The following is a 14,085-nucleotide window of genomic DNA, read 5'->3' as shown; positions in this document are numbered from 1 at the left end:
GGGGTTTCACCATATTGGTCAGGCTGGTCTCAAACTCCTGACCTCAGGTGATCCACCCTCCTTGGCCTCCCAAAGTGCTGGGATTACAGGTGTGAGCCACTGCACCTGGCTTTTGTTTTGTTTTGTTTTTTGAGACGGAGTCTCGCTCTGTCACCAAGGCTGGAGTGCAGTGGCGTGATCTCAGCTCACTGCAACCTCCGCCTCCTGGGTTTAAGCAACTCTCCTGCCTCAGCCTCCTGAGTAGCTGGGACTACAGGCGGATGCCACCATGCCCAGCTAATTTTTTGTATTTTTAGTAGAGATGGGCTTTCACCATGTTGGCCAGGATGGTCTCGATCTCGTGACCTCATGATCCGCCCGCCTTGGCCTCCCAAAGTCCTGGGATTACAGGTGTACCTGGCTGACCCAGAGAACTTAAAATGATTTGCCTAAGGTCAGAGAGTGGTTTAGTGATGAAGGAACAAAAGCTTTGCAGACAGGTAGGCCTGTGTTCAAATCCAGGTGTGGCTTTGGACAAGCCACCCAACCTCTCTCAGTCTGTTTTCTGACCTACAAAATAAGAACAATACCTATTTTTGTAGGGTTGTCATGAGGGTTAAGAGATATTGTTCTGGCCGGGTGTGGTGGCTCACGCCTGTAATCCCAACACTTTGGGAGGCCGAGGTGGACGAATCACGAAGTCAGGAGATTGAGACCATCCTGGCTAACATGGTGAAATCCCGTCTCTAGTAAAAATACAAAAAATTAGCCAAGTGTGGTGGCGGGCACCTGTAGTCCCAGCTACTCAGGAGGCTGAGGCAGGAGAATGGCGTAAACCTGGAAGGCGGAGCTTGCAGTGAGCTGAAATCACACCACTGCATTCCAGCCTGGGTGACAGAGCGAGACTCTATCTCAAAAAAAAAGAGATATTGTCCTTAACCAACAATTGACAGGAAATACAGAGGACAAAGAAATACAGAAAACACACCATAGGAATGCAATGAGCAAAATCCAGAACATTTTAGGAAAAATCTATAGAAAAAAACACCCAGCTTCTTCAACAAATAAATGGGGGATAACTACAGTCATGCATCACTTAGCAACGGGGATACATTCTGAGAAATGCATCATTAGGCGATTTCGTCCTTGTGCAAACACCAGTGTGCACTTACACAGTCCTGGGTGGTATAGCCTACTGCACACCTAGACTACATAGTATACGCTGTATAGAGTTGCTTCTAGGCTACAAACCTATACAACATATTACTGTGTTGAATACTGTAGGCAACTGTAACACAATGGTAAGTATTTGTGCACCTAGAACATACAATGGGTACAGTAAAAAAAAAATATTACAATCATACTAGACCACTGTCATATCTGCAGCCCATCATTGACTGAAACATCTCTATGCAAAGCGTGACTGTAGAAGGGAACATATAAGTTATATGAGACTTAAAAGACTTAAGAACCATGTGTAGACTTTATATGAATCCTGAATCAAACTATCAAAATAAGGTTGTGACATTTACAAAACAATCGAACATTTGAACACAATCATGTGGATTTTTATTTTATTAAGGTACTGTTAAACTTTATAAAGATGGTAATGGCATTACAATTGTTTTTAGAAGTCATCTTTTAGAGACACACTGTGAAATATTTAAAGACAAAATATGATAGCTGAGATTTTCTTCAAAGCACAGAATGAAAAAAAGTAGATAGGGGTATAAATGAAACAAGACTGACCATGAACTGCTAACTGTTGAAGTCAAGTGATGGATAAATCATATTTTATTAACCTATTCAACTTTGTATATATTTGAAATTTTCCATATTAAAAATAAAGAGGAATTGGTTAGGTTTCAATCCTAGCAACTCCATCTATCAGCAGCGTGACCACAGCATTTTTTTTTTTTTTTTTTTCTGAGACAGAGTCTCGCTCTGTCGCCCCAGGCTGGAGTGCAGCAGTGTGATCTCGGCTCACTGCAAGCTCCGCCTCCCGGGTTCACGCCATTCTCCTGCCTCAGCCTCCCGAGTAGCTGGGACTACAGGCGCCCACCACCACGCCCAGCTAACTTTTTGTATTTTTAGTAGAGATGGTGTTTCACAGTGGTCTCAATCTCCTGACCTCATGATCCACCCGCCTCAGCCTTCCGAAGTGCTGGGATTACAGGCGTGAGCCACCACGCCCGGCCGACCACGGCATATCTCTTAACCTCCCTCTGTCTCGATTTCCTAACTGCATGATCACGATCAACACAACCTACTTCTTAGGTTTGAGGTGAGAATTAAATAATATTTTATATATATAAAACGCTTCACACATAGTAACCTTCAGTAAATATGAGCTGTATTAGTATAAACACAAGGTATTAAGTACAGTATCTCAACACAGTGGACACCCAATTAATATCACTAATATGCAAGGCTGCGCTAACATTTAAAACCCAGGTCAGATTTTTTTTTTTTTTTTTTTTTTGAGACGGAGTCTTGCTCTGTCGCCCAGGCTGGAGTGCAGTGGCCGGATCTCAGCTCACTGCAACCTCCACCTCCCTGGTTCAAGTGATTCTCCTGTCTCGGCCTCCCGAGTAGCTGGGATTACAGGCAGGCGCCACCACGCCCAGCTAATTTTGGTATTTTTAGTAAAGATGGGGTTTCACCATGTTGGCCAGGATGGTCTCGATCTCCTTACCTCATGACCTTATCTCATGATCTGCCTCCCTCGGCCTCCCAAAGTGTTGGGATTACAGGCTGTGAGCCACTGTGCCCGGCCCATCAGATTTTTAAATCAACTACTCAACTAGTCTCCTCGACAGGGGGCCTAGAAATTCTCTAGTGAAAGTCCCTAGTGGCAGCTCTAGCACCATGTCTATCTTGACAAACACCCCATGACCTGACACAGGATCAGAAGCTGACTAATGTTTAACATGAAAGTGCTGTTCTCTGGAAGCAGGCAGCGCCACCTTATTTTCCCCAACCAAGTAATTTAAGGTACATTTTCTAATATTTGCTGACAGAACAAAGAAAGGCTCTAAGACATGATCAATGTTCATGCCAACCTTCAAAGTGATTTGGTAAAACTACACAAAATAAACACCCAGCTAGGGTCCACTGGCAGGATAAAAGCTGACAAAGAAATGGCAATTTTTTCCCTGAGCAAATATACAAGTAATAGATGAGCTCTGAGAGATTAAGTTCTGTAGGTTTCAGTATTCCCTTCCCTCCCCAACAATTTTAAGAAGAAAAACTCTCTTTTGATATACTTCAAGTATGACTGTTTACTGGATTAATTTCCTTCCTGAAATGATGTAATTATAAGCAAAGAGATCATTCTCATCCTTTTATCCAGTTTAAATACAAACTGGCTTCATAACCACATGACCTTGCTCTGCTCTGAGAGGCTATGAGAAGGTATCACCCATCTCCAAAGTGTGGGACACTTCCACCACCTGCTCATTAGCAGAAATATGGATGCTACTCAGTCTAGTCATTCATCTGTGCCTCTACTCAAGTTGTCCCCATTGCACAGAATGTTCTCTATTTCTGCAGCCTAATCACCTGTGAACATTCTTTCTGGAAAAGGGGGGAAGGGAAGTACATCAGTTGAGGAAAAGATACCTGGCTGTTGCTTCTAAGCAGTATGGGAGATACAGTACAGACATGGCAATACTGGTATTTCATAATCTGTAAGTACAACCAGACAGAATATTAGAAATTAAAATGGTCCTGGACAACAGATGGTCATTATCCTTATCCTGCAAGGTCCAGCACAAATACTCACTGGTCCACAAATGTTCCTTGGGAACTCCCCCTCTGCCCCTCCTCCATGTACAAAGGAAGCAATCTCTTCCCCTTCTGACCTTCCCAATCACTGTACCCCTTTATGGTACTTGCTATGTGAGAATTCATATTATGGTTCTTAAAATTCACATCTATACTAACCAGAATGGCTTCAAATGAAAAAGACAGCTAATCCCAAGCATTTACAAGGACACAGAACAGCAGCAATTTTCTCATCGCTAACCATGTAATCTGGCAGGCCTTTTAAAACTGTGGCGTATTTACTAAAGCTAAACATATGCCTAACCTAGGACTTCGAGTATGAGGTTAGAGAACACTCACTCACTGTTCCCGCTACACAGTTCACCTCTAGTCTTTTGCTTCATCATTGCCCCTGTCCAAATGCTTTCATCACACCTTTTCCCAATCCCAGAGACCAGCTGAGATCACTCTCCCTGCTCCCTACAAAGAGATCGATCTCCCCTCCTATGGAAAATTCTGCCACTTACCTTTCACCTCTGACAAATGATTAATGGATTCTTCACATATAAATTGTCTCGTGATTTTACAATGTTCTAATTTGCTCCTCACAATAACATTGTGAGGAAGGCAAGATATGAAGTATTAACCGCACTTCATAGACGAGAAAATGGAACTTCAGAGTGAGAGATGACATCTCCAGTTTACATGGCCTTATTATTCCAGACCCCACAGGCAATGCTAAATTGTTGGAAGAAATAGGGAGCACAACACAGCATCCCAAGTAACATTTCTCTCTGAAGGGTAGGAAAGAGGGATGAGCCCTTCAAAACCAGGAGAGCCTCAATGTGCCCACCATTTCCATTTGCTAGGGCTCCTTGCTGCAAAGTGTTCAAAGGCGGCTAGCAGAGGCAGTGGCAATGGGCTTCACAAACTACAATATAATCACAATTATTAAACCACAGACTGATCGAATGCCAGAAACCACACCTCAGATAACTCCACTTGCATACAAAACAGAGCAATTTTATTTCAAAATAGAGTGTAATAAAACTTAAAATAATTCAGTATGAAACTTAATTTTCTTCATTTCTTCATAAGAAGCAAAACAATACCAAATCTTCTTGAAGCCAGCCAGAGAACTGTTTGGGTGTCCAGATGCAGGTATCTGGCCACCCAAACCTGAAGGGCAATGTTGTCCCCTATTCTAACATTCCTGACTTTACACACTGGGTGTTGGACACCTTAGCAGCGGAGGATAAATATCTGTAAAAAACAGAAGGGAGAGAAGGGAATGCCAAAAAAAAAAAAAAAAAGTCTACACACTGGAAGTCAGATTATCAAACTGGTCTCCTTGTCTACTGACGTAGCCATCAATTATGGTTATTTTCCGTTTGAACTCTCAATCCAAATATACCAGCCAGGGCAGCAGGCTGGATTTGAATTACTTCTCTGTCTTCCTCTCAAGACTCAAAGTAATTTGTGGACAGGAATTATGTCTTGTTGGTTTTTATGTTCTCCACAAGGAGAACACATAGGGGGTACTCCAAATTCCTGGAACGAATGGTTGAGATTAGGGATGGAAGGCTGTTGGGACTCCCAAGCATAAATAATCATGCCACAGCAACTAAGTAACTTCCTCTGAACCCTAATTTGAGGAAGGGTTGATTTTAATTGGTGTAAGAATCAATTTAGGGTGAATCTTTAAAAGTCTGAAGAGAAGTTATTCTTTTTTTTTTTTTTTGAGATGGAAGTCTCGCTCTGTCGCCCAGGCTGGAATGCAGTGGCCGGATCTCAGCTCACTGCAAGCTCTGCCTCCCGGGTTTACGCCATTCTCCTCCCTCAGCCTCCCGAGTAGCTGGGACTACAGGCACCTGCCACCTCGCCCAGCTAGTTTTTTGTATTTTTAGTAGAGACGGGGTTTCAACATGTTAGCCAGGATGGTCTCGATCTCCTGACCTCGTGATCCGCCCGTCTCGGCCTCCCAAAGTGCCGGGATTACAGGCTTGAGACACCGAGCCTGGCCGAGAAGTTATTCTTGTGTTCAACTGAGTCACGCACAGCCCTCATTATTACACTGGCAGCAACACCATTCCTCAGTACCACCTTACAGGTATCCGCAAGAACAAAATTCCAAAGCCTTAAATTAATGTTCTGGATAAAAAGGAAATAACATGGCTGGGCGCGGTGGCTCACACCTGTAATCCCAACACCTTGGGAGGCACAGGCGGGCAGATTACGAGGTCAGGAGATTGAGACCATCCTGGCAAACACTGTGAAACCCCGTCTCTACTAAAAACACAAAAAATTAGCCAGGCGTGGTGGCGGGCGCCTACAGTCCCAGCTACTCGGGAGGCTAAGGCAGGAGAATGGCGTGAACCCAGGAGGAGGAGCTTGCAGTGAGCCGAGATCATACCACTGCACTCCAGCTTGGGTGACAGAGCAAGACTCTGTCTCAAAAAAAAAGGTAACATTTGACTTCTCAGTATAGTGTGGTAATATCTCTTACAAAGAAAACCCAGATCTAGATAAATGAAGTTATGGAAATGACCCTTTTAAATCTACTGCTGGGCTTGCTTTCACTAACACAAATAATTTCAAAGGAAACTAGACAAAAAGATCAACAGACACCATGTAAACAGTACCATTAACTAAGCTTATTAAAATCCTTAATAAAATAAACAAACAGGAGACAGCTAAATACCAGATAAATGCTTCTGGAAATGAAGAAAATCTGGCCAATAACATTAAGCTTCTAAATCTGGCATTCTAAAAGAAAATATTTACTTGGAATAAAGCAGTGACAAACAGAACTATTCAGTCTCTACAGATGGCACTTCAAGGGGCAGGTAACCCCAGTAGGGGTATATACTCCAAAAGCTAAAGCTCTCAAGAAATGCAAGTTTCTGGTCCAGTGTTTTTTCATTACTACCGCTGCGTGAGAATCTTAAAGTGTTTTTTTTTTCCTTTATTATGTGACTTTAAAGTTTGCTACATATTTAAATGTAATTTTTTTATAGTCTTAGACTCCAAGTTTGTCCCATGAGGCTACAGCTCCAAGTTTATAATGGAACTCAGCATACAATTTGATAAATTCATCTCACAAGCAATTTTTCAGCAAGCTGTCTATTCTAAAAAGCAATATCCATCTGTTTATATACTGAAAGGTATCGTCTGTGAACCCAGAATTTAACCCTCTGAGATCCTCTCAATACTTTAGCAAAGTCCTTTCTCCTTCCAGAGAGAAATTCTCAAGCCATTTCCACAAAACTGTAAAAAGGTAGAAATATCACTTAAGATTATCTAGTCCAATTCCCTTGTTTCACAGACAGGAAGACAGAGATCCCAGAGACTATTAGATACCTACAATCAACATGGGTTTGGTAAGCATCAAAAGCCCACTGACGGCTGTTTTCCCCAAACTCACTGGTGTGTTGGGAAGATAGCCAGATTTGCACTTTAGTTAGTAGAGCACTCCCTGGGAAACTCAAGTATGTACCCTCTAGGAAACCCAAGTATTCAGCCACAACCCCCTATCCCAACCCCAGAATAAAGAACAGGGGGCAGTGGGTGTCTTAAATGGTTCTTCTGGAGATGGAGACTAGAGCCCAGGGACAATATCCCATCTTTCCTTCCTTCCTCCCAGGAGGTACAGGACATTGATTACCATGAAAGCCATTATGAAATGACAGAAGACGCTAACACTGAGAAAATTAAGGCAAGGCTGTGGAAACAAAAGATGATAAACATTAATACTTGGCCAGATACCTGCTTCTACTTATTCATTCGAAGAGAGGGGAGAAGTGAGAGAGGGACCTCCAGCACTTTTCTGACCCCACCTCCCCACCCCACTTTTTGGACCTTTACAGAATTTCAGGGACTCCCCAGATGATTTTATGAGGAAACAAGGCTATAAAAAGGGCCTTAGTCCAGCCCACACATTGACCAAACGATGCTCAGGCTAGTGACGAGACTTCCTATTTATTCCACTGCACACTGTCTCTATTCCTAAGGGTCTGTGAGCTGCATCCTGAGCACAGGTCTGAAACTATCCTTACAGTATCCAGGGGGAAGTTGCAGGACAAGCAGGTTAACGGCTGTCATTTTCTCCCTTCCAGCTATACATTTTATGCATGAAGCCAAAACTGGATAAGACCAAGACACTCAAGTGAAAACCTTGCTATCTCCACCCCCATTCCCCCCTCACCAATGCCAAACTAAGAAGGGGGAGAGGAAGAAAGAAAATACCTCTCCTAGAGATATATTATCTAAACCACCACCTAGAATCCTAAAATGTAATTGCTAGAAGGGACCTTGTGGGTCATCTAGTCATTATTTGGATGAATAAACCTAGACACCTGCCACCTGAGAAAAAGACTGGCGCACACAGTGGGGTCTCCTGACTCCTATCCCTAATAAAAACCCTTCCGGGTCCCTCTCCATCCTGTCCTACCCTGCCCTGCCCCATCCACCCTCTCCCCAGGCCACTGCTGTATCCAAGCTACTGAGATTTCTGCCCTTCTGGATTATGAGTTCCTTAGGATAAGTTTTACTCATCTTTGTTGTCCCAGTGCCTAGCAGAGAGTAAGCAGAGAAGTGGCTTCGACTTAGAGAGGAATACACTAATATATGAAAAGACCAGTGCCAAAGGACGTAGCCTGGAGAAAATGTAAGCTTTTCTTGGCTTAACGTAAGTAGTTTCCAGGTTGTGCCATGCCCGGATGTCTAGGATTGAATATTTCCTCTCTTCCTAATGTTCGCATCATCCAGTTTAGCCAGGAACATGACCAGTTGTGCCATACTCTCACTCTCTCCCTTTCAGATCTGACACAAAGAACTGGAATCCACAACTAGAGGTAAGTAAAAGCACATGTAAGGAGACCCTGCATAAGAAACCCTACCCCCTCCCTTACGTGCTCCTTCTTCTCCTGTGTCCCCACCTCAATAAACAGCACCCATTTACAAAACTGCACCAGGTAGAAACCGGATGTCATCCTGATTCTTTCCTTACCCTCCACACCAATAATCTTTGTCTCATGACTCAATTCCACCTTTTTTCTTTCCCTTTTTTTTTTTTTTTTTTTTTTTTTTTTTTGAGACAGAGTCTCACACCCGGGCTGGAGTGCAGTGGTTCGATCTCAGCTCATTGCAACCTCCACTTCCCAGGTCCAAGTGATTCTCCTGCCTTAGCTTCCCACGTAGGTGGGATTACAGGTGCTGCCACCACACCCGGCTAATTTTTTTCTGTATTTTTAGTAGAGACGGGGTTTCACCATGTTGGCCAGGCTAGTCTCAAACTCCTGACCTCAGGTGATCCACCCACTTTGGCCTCCCAAACTGCTGGGACTACAAACATGAGCCACCAGGCCCAGCAATTTCATCTTTTTTCTACACACACTCTTGCACATGCTCTCCCACCACCTTCATTTGAAACACCATCACCTCTTGCCAACCTCCTAACTGGTCTCTCTGCCCACAGTGCTCTAGCTCTCCAGTCCACTCCTGAACAGGCAGCCAGAGATATCCTTCCAAAATGCACATTGAATCATGGCCCCCTCACCTTGGGATGAAGTCCAAACTCCTCAACACAGGCAAGAAGGCCCTTTCCTGACTTGGCTTCTGCTCTGCCTACCTTGAAAGTCTCCTGTCTGGCCACATCCACCCACCTCAAGCATTATGCTCCACCCAAGAATCCTGAGAAATTTGTTTAGCCCTCTTGGCCCGTTTCTTCAACTACAGAATGGGAATAATAATAGTACTTACTTTCAGGATGGTTATGGGAAGAAATAAGTTAATACAAATTAAATTCTTAGAATAGTACATAATGGATATGGTAAATGGCCAAAAGTCTTAACCTATTATCACCATTTTGAAACTTGCTGTTCCTTCTACCTAGAGCAGTCTTATCTCTGCCTCCTTCCTGACTCCCCAGATCTCTTCTTTTCCTGGCTTATGTCTGTTCTTCTCCTGAGGGCTAGGCTTAACCAACTTCTCCTCCAAAGAAGCCTTCCCTGACCTTCCAGTGCTGGGTTAGGCATCATTTTTCTGTGCTCTCCTGGTACCTGTCCCTGTCACAACACTTCTCACACTGCCTGTTTCCTTGCCTATCTTTCCCACTAGGCTATACGAACCCAAATCCCTGAGCGTAGTACCAGGTCTGACAGATGCTTACTAATTGTTCAGTGAATGAAAAACTTTCCAAAAATGAGGTATCCAATGAAAGTCTCAACAAGTAACCAACTCAAATGTCAGCCAAGTAGCTGGTCTAAATGACTATAAGGTCCCTCAACTACAAGATTCTATCCAATAAATTCAACACATTGACCTCATGGGTCACATTTGTTTTAACTTTAATATGTAGGCAATGTTGGGGCCATCAGATTTTTAAGGAGAGTGTGACATGACCAGACACACATTACCCATCTCTGAGACACCACCTCTCCCAACCCCCAGTTGTTATCAGGACAAAATTCCAACCATCTTCATAAACATAAAAAGCCCACTCCCCTAAATACACCAACACAAAAAATGGTCAAAGGACATTTTGACAGGCTATATGCAGCATCTAACTTCATCTTAACCAACTGCAAGCAGTGAGGATCCATAAACATCCTCTAAGAACCCAAAAGCTAATCCCTCCTGTGTGTCTTTATGGAAAGAGGGGGACGAAAGAGGGAACATTTCATAAAGGTGATCTACTTAATCATCCTGAGTAGTTTTGATCCAAGCTGCTGTCACTGCACTGTTATTCCTGATAATTGCAGCCCCATATCCCCAAACCCTAGACTGTCAGAAAGGCAGCTGCAAACAAGGTGAGGCTGGGAAGTTATCTAGGTTCTATTTTAAGGGTGTAATAGCTTGGTGTGGTGGCTCACACCTGTAATCCCAGCACTTTGGAAGGCCAAGACAGGGGGATCACCTGAGATTCAGGAGTTCGAAGCCAGCCTAGCTAACATGGTAAAACCCCATCTCTATTAAAAATATAAAAATTACCCAGGCGTGGTGGTGCAAGCCTGTAGTTCCAGCTACTCGGGAGGCTGAGGCAAGAGAATCCCTTGAACCCAGCAGGCTGAGGTTGCAGGGAGCCAAGATTGTGCCACCGCAATCCAGCCTGGGCGACGGAGTCAGACTCCGTCTCCAAAAACACAGGGTATAAGGTCTCTTCTGCGGATACTGAGGGAGCCAGCAGAGATTCAAAACAGGCTTCAGTGATAAGGAAGCTCAACCTAAGGGGGAGAAAAGTAGGTCTTACTCAGAGATACAACCAGGCCTGGGTTCCTGCTCTGGAGCTGCATGCCACATCTCTGCTGCAGGCGAGGACTAATATTTTGCATTTACAATGCACGCTGAGACTAAAGAAGACATTAAGTGTGCCAGCTTTGCAGTCACAAAAGGACAAATATTGCATGATTCCACTTACATGAGGTTCCTAGAGTAGTCAAATTCATAGAAAGTAGAATGATAGTTTTCAGGAGGCTGGAGGGAGGAGGGAATGGGGAGTTAGTTTAATGGGTACAGAATTTCAGTTGGGGAAGATAATGGACAGTGATGATGGTTGCATAACCATGTGAATGTACTTAATGTCACATAACGTACACTTTGAAATGGTTAAATGGTTAATTTTATGTTATATATTTTTTACCACAATTTTTTTTTAAAAAGCATGCCAGTTTTAAGGTTATACTGTCTGCAGTCTGAATACTGCCTTGGCCACTTACCAGTTACATGACCCTGAGGCAGGTAATGTAACCTCTCTAAGCCTGTTTCTTCTATAAAACAGGGATAATAATAGTACTTAATTCACAGGTTGCTCTGAAAATTAAGTAATATCGTCCATAAAGTCCTCAGTCCATTGGCTGGTGGCACACGTTAAGTACTTAATAAATTTAGCTATTACTACTGCCACTATAAAGCACTTTCACAGCCTTTTTTTTAATAATCCCCACAACAATCCTATGAGAGTTTACATATAAGGAAACTGAGGCTCAGAGAGCCACGAGTGGCTCAGTTTATGATGCCAAATCAAATCCTCTGCTTCAGAGAGGTGTTTTGTCCTCACTACTTACTCATTCTGTCATCTAAGGCAAGTGCTATGCTATGTCTCCATTCCCTCACAGTAAAAGAGACATAAATCAAGCTCTACAAACTCCCTCACAGAAATGGATTAGAAATTAAACCACATAATGGTTATGGAAAAGTATATAAGCCATAAACACATAAAACCGAAGTGGTGACTTGTGAGAACTAGTACACCTGTGCTTAAACCTGGCCTCCTCTTAATACTAACCATAAGGCACAGAAAGTAGTGGGGACTATAAAACTTCCTTGGGATTTCCAATTACTCAGGATTCCTGACCTTAAGACCTGAATAAGTGATTTCGTGCCCTTTTAAGAAGTGGCAAGGTATGGGAGAAATAAAAGTATTACTGGATTAGGAGTAAGACTGGGAATTTCAGTTCTCACTCTGACAAGGCAGTCTGAATTCAGACAACTTACTTCCCCTTTCCAAGGTTCAGTTAGCAGGGAAGCAGGGAAAGGCAGGTATGGAAAAAGGTGGACCAGATGGTCTGTAAGACCCCTTTCAACTCCTACATAGGACTCCTAAATCCAGAATCCTGGCCAGGCACCACAGACCTACCAGACTCCAAAGAACTAATGTGAACATCAAGAGACTCCTCAAGACCTGGCCCAGAAACTCCCTTGCCTGATTTTTAGACACTCCCTCAAACCGGATCACATTGAAAAACTGGAACATTTGCCAAAGTTAATTTTAGTTCACTTTAACCACTCTGGGCCTTATCTGAAAATAGGAGAAATATTTGTTTGAAAGCAGATGACTTGAGCGATTCCCCCTAACCCCCATCAAACTAGGACTGATAAATCTAAACATAGAGAACCTGCAAGGTCTGGGAGGAGGAACACGCTACACACAAACTAAAGGGTGGATCCCACCGTTTACAATCTCAAACCTTCCTTGAGCCAAAACCCCCGGGAATCTGAGTTGTGTTTGAGTCCTGGAGTCTGCATCCATCAACTTCTAATTGTCGCAACTCCAGCAAGGAATTCATCCAAACCTTTTCCTTTGGAGCTATGGTAACCCCAGAATGGAATTTCATCCATAGTATACTGGACAACGGCCCAGAAGTCAGGGAAAACCCAGTTATATCCCTAATTAAATGGTGTGACCCAAGGCTAGGTAAAAATGCCCTCTGCACTAAGAGATAATATATGTTCACACCAGGAAATATTAATAAATAACAGGTACTGGCACCGCTCCTTTGCACTTCTGTGGCTACTGTGACTCGGAGAAAATTACCTGACCCCTCTGTGCCTTGATTTCTGCTTCTGTAAATGAGGATAAACCAGAAGGCCGTTGTGAGCATTAAATAAAATAAGGCTTGGGAAGTTCCCGGGTGAAGTCTCATTAAATGCTCCCTGTTGGTGTTAACCACTTCTTTCACATATTAGTTCCCTCCCTGAATCCATGAACACCCCGCGAGGCGGGTTTCCCTTTCCCCCCATGTCACCGAGAGGCAAACTAAGGCTCGGCCGCCAAGGGGGCTGAGGAAAACGCGGATACGGCCCCAGTTGGAGGGCCCGTTGTTGTTTCTCTCCGACCCCAAGGCGTGCGAACAGCCCAGAAGAGGCGGGAGCCGAGGCAGGGTCAGCTCTGGGCGCCTCCGGGAGCCCGTAGACCCAGCCCGGGGAGGAGAGCCGGAAGCAGCCGCGGCCGGGCCCGCCCGAGGCCTCCCTGGAGCTGCCTCCGTTCCCCCTCCCTCCGCCCCTCGTCGGGCGGGGCGGGGCACGAGCACAAAAGACTCCAACTTCCGAGCGGGCGCGGGCCCACCCAGCCAACTACTGGCCCGGACTTGGCCCGCGGGAAAGGAGCAGGCAGGGAACGCCAGGGCGGCCGGGAGCGGGACCGGGCGCAGAGGGCTGGGGCCGGCGACCCGGGGCGGCGGGTCCCAGTGGGAGAAAGGAGCGGCGGAGGGGGCCTAGAGTTACTCGGGCTCCCGGGAACTCCCCGAAGGGCAGAAATAAGAGTTTCTAAATATAGGCAGCGGCCTGCCTGAAGAAGTGAGTGAACGGAAAGGTACAAAGCACACACCCTCCCCGCACCCCTAAGGAGACGCCCGCAGCCCCCACTCACCCGCGCCGAGAGGTCTGGAGGAAGCCGCGCGGCTGGGAAGGAGGCGGTACTGTCGCACTCGGGGACGTAAGGGAGGGAGGAAAAGGGCAGCTGCGGCGGGAGGAGGCTGGGCACACGCGCGGGGGAGTCGTCGTCGTCGTCGTCGTCGTCGCCGCCGCCGCCGCCGCCTCCGCCGCCGCTACCGCCCCCTCAGC

At 45.0% G+C, this 14,085-nt stretch overlaps 1 protein-coding gene across 7 annotated transcripts in view; it reads right to left on the bottom strand.

The window, feature by feature from the left end:
- Positions 1-14,085, bottom strand: part of RALY (RALY heterogeneous nuclear ribonucleoprotein) — a 92,434-nt gene extending 78,349 nt beyond the window's left edge. For 4 of the 7 annotated variants that reach the window (XM_017878528.1, XM_017878484.1, XM_017878535.1 and 1 more), the window contains exon 1: positions 13,892-14,085. The gene's annotated coding sequence lies outside the window, so the exon portion shown is untranslated. The remainder of the gene's footprint in view (positions 1-13,891) is intronic. The other 3 variants (XM_017878488.1, XM_017878497.1, XM_017878507.1) reach the window with 1 other exon arrangement.

This window comes from Rhinopithecus bieti, unplaced genomic scaffold (genome assembly GCF_001698545.2).
Source record: "Rhinopithecus bieti isolate Rb0 unplaced genomic scaffold, ASM169854v2 scaffold_65, whole genome shotgun sequence".
In the NCBI taxonomy this organism is placed as follows: Eukaryota; Metazoa; Chordata; class Mammalia; order Primates; family Cercopithecidae; genus Rhinopithecus; species Rhinopithecus bieti.
The sequence above is the reverse complement of the archived record's forward strand: the minus strand, read 5'-3'. Positions and strand labels throughout refer to the sequence as shown.